Here is an 8,889-nt window from a genome sequence, read left to right on the forward strand (position 1 = left end):
CTGAACCCCATCATCACACAGCACCTTCAGGGGGGAGAAACAGTGACTGGGACTGAACCCCATCATCACACAGCACCTTCAGGGGGAGAGAAACAGTGACTGGGACTGAACCCCATCATCACACAGCACCTTCAGGGGAGAGAAACAGTGAGTGGGACTGAACCCCATCATCACACAGCACCTTCAGGGGGAGAGAAACAGTGAGTGGGACTGAACCCCATCATCACACAGCACCTTCAGGGGGAGAGAAACAGTGACTGGGACTGAACCCCATCATCACACAGCACCTTCAGGGGGGGGAGAAACAGTGAGTGGGACTGAACCCCATCATCACACAGCACCTTCAGGGGAGAGAAACAGTGACTGGGACTGAACCCCATCATCACACAGCACCTTCAGGGGAGAGAAACAGTGAGTGGGACTGAACCCCATCATCACACAGCACCTTCAGGGGAGAGAAACAGTGACTGGGACTGAACCCCATCATCACACAGCACCTTCAGGGGAGAAACAGTGAGTGGGACTGAACCCCATCATCACACAGCACCTTCAGGGGAGAGAAACAGTGACTGGGACTGAACCCCATCATCACACAGCACCTTCAGGGGAGAGAAACAGTGACTGGGACTGAACCCCATCATCACACAGCACCTTCAGGGGGGAGAAACAGTGAGTGGGACTGAACCCCATCATCACACAGCACCTTCAGGGGGGAGAAACAGTGAGTGGGACTGAACCCCATCATCACACAGCACCTTCAGGGGGGGGAGAAACAGTGAGTGGGACTGAACCCCACCATCACACAGCACCTTCAGGGGGAGAAACAGTGACTGGGACTGAACCCCATCATCACACAGCACCTTCAGGGGGGAGAAACAGTGACTGGGACTGAACCCCATCATCACACAGCACCTTCAGGGGAGAGAAACAGTGACTGGGACTGAACCCCATCATCACACAGCACCTTCAGGGGAGAAACAGTGAGTGGGACTGAACCCCATCATCACACAGCACCTTCAGGGGAGAAACAGTGACTGGGACTGAACCCCACCATCACACAGCACCTTCAGGGGGGAGAAACAGTGAGTGGGACTGAACCCCATCATCACACAGCACCTTCAGGGGAGAGACAGTGACTGGGACTGAACCCCATCATCACACAGCACCTTCAGGGGAGAAACAGTGAGTGGGACTGAACCCCATCATCACACAGCACCTTCAGGGGAGAGACAGTGACTGGGACTGAACCCCATCATCACACAGCACCTTCAGGGGAGAAACAGTGAGTGGGACTGAACCCCATCATCACACAGCACCTTCAGGGGAGAGAAACAGTGACTGGGACTGAACCCCATCATCACACAGCACCTTCAGGGGGGAGAAACAGTGACTGGGACTGAACCCCATCATCACACAGCACCTTCAGGGGAGAAACAGTGACTGGAACTGAACCCCATCATCACACAGCACCTTCAGGGGGGAGAAACAGTGACTGGGACTGAACCCCATCATCACACAGCACCTTCAGGGGGGAGAAACAGTGAGTGGGACTGAACCCCATCATCACACAGCACCTTCAGGGGGAGAAACAGTGACTGGGACTGAACCTCATCATCACACAGCACCTTCAGGGGGGAGAAACAGTGATTGGGACTGAACCCCATCATCAAACAGCACCTTCAGGGGGAGAGAAACAGTGAGTGGGACTGAACCCCACCATCACACAGCACCTTCAGGGGGGAGAAACAGTGACTGGGACTGAACCCCATCATCACACAGCACCTTCAGGGGGAGAGAAACAGTGAGTGGGACTGAACCCCATCATCACACAGCACCTTCAGGGGGGAGAAACAGTGAGTGGGACTGAACCCCATCATCACACAGCACCTTCAGGGGGAGAAACAGTGACTGGGACTGAACCCCATCATCACACAGCACCTTCAGGGGGGAGAAACAGTGAGTGGGACTGAACCCCATCATCACACAGCACCTTCAGGGGGGAGAAACAGTGACTGGGACTGAACCCCACCATCACACAGCACCTTCAGGGGGGAGAAACAGTGACTGGGACTGAACCCCATCATCACACAGCACCTTCAGGGGGAGAAACAGTGACTGGGACTGAACCCCATCATCACACAGCACCTTCAGGGGGAGAAACAGTGACTGGGACTGAACCCCATCATCACACAGCACCTTCAGGGGGAGAAACAGTGACTGGAACTGAACCCCATCATCACACAGCACCTTCAGGGGGAGAAACAGTGACTGGGACTGAACCCCATCATCACACAGCACCTTCAGGGGGAGAAACAGTGACTGGGACTGAACCCCATCATCACACAGCACCTTCAGGGGGGAGAAACAGTGACTGGGACTGAACCCCATCATCACACAGCACCTTCAGGGGGGAAACAGTGACTGGGACTGAACCCCATCATCACACAGCACCTTCAGGGGGGAGAAACAGTGACTGGGACTGAACCCCATCATCACACAGCACCTTCAGGGGGGAGAAACAGTGAGTGGGATTGAACCCCACCATCACACAGCACCTTCAGGGGGGAGAAACAGTGACTGGAACTGAACCCCATCATCACACAGCACCTTCAGGGGGGAGAAACAGTGACTGGAACTGAACCCCATCATCACACAGCACCTTCAGGGGGGAGAAACAGTGACTGGGATTGAACCCCATCATCACACAGCACCTTCAGGGGAGAGAAACAGTGACTGGGACTGAACCCCATCATCACACAGCACCTTCAGGGGGGAGAAACAGTGACTGGGACTGAACCCCATCATCACACAGCACCTTCAGGGGGGAGAGAAACAGTGAGTGGGACTGAACCCCATCATCACACAGCACCTTCAGGGGAGAAACAGTGAGTGGGACTGAACCTCATCATCACACAGCACCTTCAGGGGGGAGAGAAACAGTGAGTGGGACTGAACCCCATCATCACACAGCACCTTCAGGGGGGAGAGAAACAGTGAGTGGGACTGAACCCCATCATCACACAGCACCTTCAGGGGGGAGAAACAGTGACTGGGACTGAACCCCATCATCACACAGCACCTTCAGGGGAGAAACAGTGACTGGGACTGAACCCCATCATCACACAGCACCTTCAGGGGAGAAACAGTGACGGGGACTGAACCCCATCATCACACAGCACCTTCAGGGGGAGAAACAGTGAGTGGGACTGAACCCCATCATCACACAGCACCTTCAGGGGGAGAAACAGTGAGTGGGACTGAACCCCATCATCACACAGCACCTTCAGGGGGGAGAAACAGTGAGTGGGACTGAACCCCATCATCACACAGCACCTTCAGGGGGAGAAACAGTGACTGGGACTGAACCCCATCATCACACAGCACCTTCAGGGGGGAGAAACAGTGACTGGAACTGAACCCCATCATCACACAGCACCTTCAGGGGGGAGAAACAGTGACTGGGACTGAACCCCATCATCACACAGCACCTTCAGGGGGAGAAACAGTGACTGGGACTGAACCCCATCATCACACAGCACCTTCAGGGGGGAGAAACAGTGACTGGGACTGAACCCCATCATCACACAGCACCTTCAGGGGAGAAACAGTGACTGGGACCGAACCCCAGCATCACACAGCACCTTCAGAGGGGAGAAACAGTGAGTGGGACTGAACCCCATCATCACACAGCACCTTCAGGGGGGAGAAACAGTGAGTGGGACTGAACCCCACCATCACACAGCACCTTCAAGGGATAAACGGTGACAGGGACCGAGCCTCATCGTCACACAGCACCTTCAGGAAAGAAAGGGATGAGAATTGAAGCCTGCGATAAATCTGGATTTGGAACAGTGAGGTCGTGGCAAGGAGGGTGTGCGTGTGGGAAGGGGAATTTACAGCTTAGGACGGGCAAAGAGGGAGAGTGCGTGGGACGGGGAATTTACAGTTTAGGAGGGGCAAGGGGGGAGAGTGTTTGGGAAAGGGATTTACAGCGTAGGAGGGGCCAGAGATGAATGTTCCTTGAGTATATGAGATTAAGGGGTACTTTAATTGAGGTGTTTTAGATGTTCAAGGGAGTTGATAGAGTAGATAGAGAGAAACTATTTCCTCTGGTAGGGAAGAACAATACAAGGGGCCATAACATTAAATTAGAGCTAAGCCATTCAAGGTTGATGTCAGAAAGCACTTCTTCACACAAAGGGTAGTGGAAATCTGGAGCTCTCTCCCCCAAAAAGCTTTTCAGGCTGAGGGTCAAGTGAAAGTTTCAAAACTGATATTGATAGATTTATGTTAGGCAAGGGCATTAGGAGTTATGGAAATAAGATATAGATCGGCCATGATCTTATTGAATAGCGGAACAGGCTTGATAGGCTGAATGGCCAACTCCTATTTTTATGTTCCTACAAATAAAACATGAGGAAAGGCCCAAAAAAGGAACAGTCGGTATCTGGACATCAATTAGCCTGCTCTTTTTATTAGACTTAGTAATGAGTATGAGCCAGACTTGGTTAATAATCTAACAGTAAGGGAACATTTATCTAACAGTGATCATAATATAATCCAATTCAATGTTAGGTTTGAAAAGGAAAAACTTAACACAGTGACTAAGGTTGTAGATTTTGGTACGGCTAACTTTAACGGGATGAGACAGAGACTGACCACAGCAAACTGGTCAAAACTGTTATCGGGTAAAACTACTGATGAACAGTGGGAGGTGTTCAAAAAAGAATTTAGCTTAATACAGGTCCAGTATATATCCCTAAGGGGCAAGAGCTGGACTTACCATATAAAACAGCCACGAGCGACAAAACCTGTGAGTGATAACAAAGCTAAAGTGAAGATCATACGAAAGTGTGAAGAATAGTGTAGATCCAGGGAATGGGAGAGATATGAAGAACAACAAAGGAAGTCAAAAAGATAGTAAGAGCTGCAAAAATGGAACACGAAAGAAAGTTGTGAGGGTTGTCAAGATTAACACAGAGTTTTTACAGTTATATTAGAAGAAAAGGGGGTTGTCAAAGATAATGTGGGCCCTTTAAAAACAAAGAAGGGTAATATTGCAAAAAAAATATGGAAATGGCAGACTTGTTGAATAATTACTTTGTGTCACAGTAGAGGAAGAGGATAATATACCTTACATTCCAGCAAAACTATCAATACATCAAAGACTGTAACGTACTAAAGTTAAAGTAAACAAGAAAACAACATTAGCAAAAATAATGGCACTAAAGACTGATAAAGAGGACATAGATGCACTGGAGAAGGTGCAGAAATATTTCACAAGGATGATACCAGATCTGAGAGGATATACTTATCAGGAAAGGCTTCAAATAATCAAAAAAGCTAACGGAATACTAGCCTTTATATCTAGAGAGCTAGAATATAAAGGGAAAGAAGTTTTGCTGCAGCTATATAAAGCCCAGGTTAGAGCACATCTGGAGTACTGTGTTCAGTTCTGGGCACCGTACCTTAGAAAGGAAATATTGGCCTTGGAAGAAGTACAGTGCAGATTCATTAGAATGTTATCAGGGTTGCAAGGTTTAGATTATGAGGAGAGATTTCATAAACTAGGCTTGTATTGCCTGGAATATATATGGTTCAGTCTTCATTTGACTGAGGTTTTTAGGATTTTGAAAGGAATTGATAGGGTAGATAGAGAAAAACATTTTCCTCTGGTGGGGGAGTCTAGTAAAAAGGGGCATAACCTTAAAATCAGAGTCAGGTCGTTCAGGAGAGAAGTTAGGAAACATTTCGTCACACAACAGATTGTAAAAGTGTGGAACTCTCTCTCGCAAGAAGCAGTAGATGCTAGCTCAATTAATCATTCTAAATCTGACATCAATATATTTTTGCTGTGCAAGGCTATTAAGGGGTATGGAGCTAAGACGGGTGGTTGGAATTAAGATACAGATCAGCCATTATCTTACTGAATGTTGGAATGGGCTTAAGAGGCTGAATAGCCAACTCCTGTTGCTATGTTCCTAATTTGCCATGTTGCCATCCCCTTTGAGCCTGAGCTGAATATTAACTCCCACGTAATCTCCTTCACCATGAATACATACTTCCATGTATGGAATACTGTCAACTCTACGCTGCCACAAGCCTTCCCCTGCTGAAAGCCTTACACCGTCCTTTGTCACCTTCAAACTTCACTGCGCGAATTCAGCCTTGCTGGCCTCCCATCCACCAGCCTCCATAAATTCGTCCATGTCCAAAGCTCTGCTGTCCGTACCCTGTCCTGCACCAATTCCTGCTCACCATCAATACCATCCACCCTGACCTACGATCGCACTCTATCCCTCAATGAATTCAATTTACAATTCTCATCTTGATGTGAGGCCCTCCATAGCTTCAAACCATCCTATCTTTAATCCCCTCCAGGCCGATACCTCCTGCACACTTTCCTGAACAACTTGCTTCCTTGAGAACAGCCTTCTATCCATTCTCTCTTCTGGGCTCCAACACTGGTAACAGAGCTGTCGGAAATGTCGGTGCAACTCTCTGGAAGGCTCTAAGTATATGCACTGTATAAAGGACGGGAAACGCTACACACACTGTACAGTCGATGGGAAACGCTACACACACTGTACAGTCGATGGGAAACGCTACAAGCACTGTACAGTCGATGGGAAACGCTACACACACTGTACAGTCGATGGGAAACGCTACAAGCACTACAGTCAATGGGTAACACTGCATCAACTGTACAGTCGATGGGCATCGCTACGTACACTGCACAGTCGATGGTTAACTGCACACACACTACACAGTCGATGGATAATTCTTCATACATATGCATATACAAACACTGTCAACGGATCTTCCAGCTGTCCGCAACTACGTTGTAACTACCCTCCAGCTCCTGCGCTTCCTTACAGGTCTCAGAGCCCAGGCCAAACCCCAGCTTCCTTCCAGCTTCCTCTTCAAGGGCTCTTTTCAGGGGTGGACCTTTACTTCTCTTGACCTCTCACTTTTGTTCTCACCTGACTGAGAAAGGTCTCCACCCACTCCAGCCTCAATTACTTCTTAAGGGTGAGGTGTCTTAAAAAGGAACATACCCCTCCTCTTAAAGAGGAGTTCTCCTTAAAAGGTCCATACTCTTATTCAGGGATCAGAGTCCTCAGTTGCTCTACTGCACATCCTCCTCCGCCAACGCCCCCCACCACCCCCGCCCCCACCCCAGCATAGAGCCATGGGCTCTGATGGCCTGCGCCACGAGGCAATACACTCGGGAGAAGGCATCGGAATTCCCGTGAGCTCCTCCCGTCCGGTGTGCCACCTGGAAACAAAAGGGCTGGAGTGACAGAAGCGACCGGATAACCCGGGCATTTTTCTTCCTGTTCGACCGCATCAATTTGAGGGGTGCGTGATTGGCCACTAGGAGAAACCGGCGCCCCAACAGGTAGCATTTTAAGTTTCTACCGCCAATTTAATCGACAGGCACTCCTTCTCCAACATAACGTATCACTGCAACGGTTTCCTGCTCAGGTAAAGCACAGGATGTTCCTCTCCCTTCACTATTTGAGAGTATGGCTTCCAAATCTACGTTGGAGGCATTGGTTTGCAAGACAAACTTTTGACTACAGTCTGGGACCATAAGCACAGGATCATTACACAGCACTTGGCTCAGGACCCTTAAAGCAGCTTCCGTCTCAGGCTCCCACTGTACCAGGTTTGGTACCTTTGATGTAGTCAGGTCCGTATGAATGGGGGGGGGCGGCTTGGGAAGCAAAATCAGGAATAAAGCGCTGGTAGTAACCGACGACACCCCAAAAGGCCCCGACTTGCTTCTTATTCACCATTCGGGGCAAGTCTTCATAACTTCAACTTTATTCACCAGAGACTTCATCATCCCGCCCCCTACAGGATAACCGAGGTATTTGGCCTCCGACAAACCCATGTGGCACTTCGCTGGGTTTGCTGTGAGTCCAAGTATCCTTAGGCTGTCTAATACAGCCTCTACTCCATGTAAATGTGAACCTCAGTCCGGACTATCGACGATTTCATCATTCAGGTATGCAGCTGCATAGCAGGTACGAGGTCTCATCACTTAGTTCACGAGTCTTTGGAAGGTGGCTGGTGCTCCATACAATGCAAATGGCAAGACGGCGTACTGGGAGAGCCAACCCCCCACCCCCCCACCCCGGGGCCTGAACGCATTTTTCTCTTTCGCCTACTCTGTTAAAGGGACCTGCCAGTAACCTTTGCCCATATCGAAAGTGGTAAGATAATTGGCTTTTCCCAATCTCTCAATCAAACACATCCTTGGGAAAGCATCAAACTTAGATCCTCGTTCAGTTTCGGGTATCGAAACCAAATCAACGGGCTATTCCACTCACCATGTGATTCTTCAATCACACCTGGTTCCAACATCCTCTGAATCTCATGATTAACTTCCCTCCGTTTAGTTTCTGGGATTTGGTACGGTCTTATCTTCATTGTCACTACTGGTGGCGTCACCAGGTAATAGCAGATCGCTCTCATCCTCCCGAATATATGGAAATATATCGTTGTTCTGATCTACCATGTGCTGAGCCTGTCGATACTAATCCTCAGTCAGTTGACTCGAGAGGTGACTACATCGTGGTTCTGGTCTACAACATATATCAAGAAAAGCAATGGTCCTATTACCGACCCCTGGGGAACACCACTGTATACCTTCCACGAGCCCGAAAAACAACCGTTCACCACACTCTCTGTTGCCTGTCACTCAGCCAATTTTGTATCCATGCTGCCACTGCCCTTTTATTACATGGGCTTCAATTTTGCTGACAAGCCTTTTATTTGTGTCTTTATCAAACGCCTTTTGAAACTCCATATACACATCAACCGCATTGCCCTCATCAACCCTCTCCGTTACATCATCAAAAAACTCAATCAAGTTAAACA

This window comes from Heptranchias perlo, chromosome 2 (assembly GCF_035084215.1).
Source record: "Heptranchias perlo isolate sHepPer1 chromosome 2, sHepPer1.hap1, whole genome shotgun sequence".
In the NCBI taxonomy this organism is placed as follows: Eukaryota; Metazoa; Chordata; class Chondrichthyes; order Hexanchiformes; family Hexanchidae; genus Heptranchias; species Heptranchias perlo.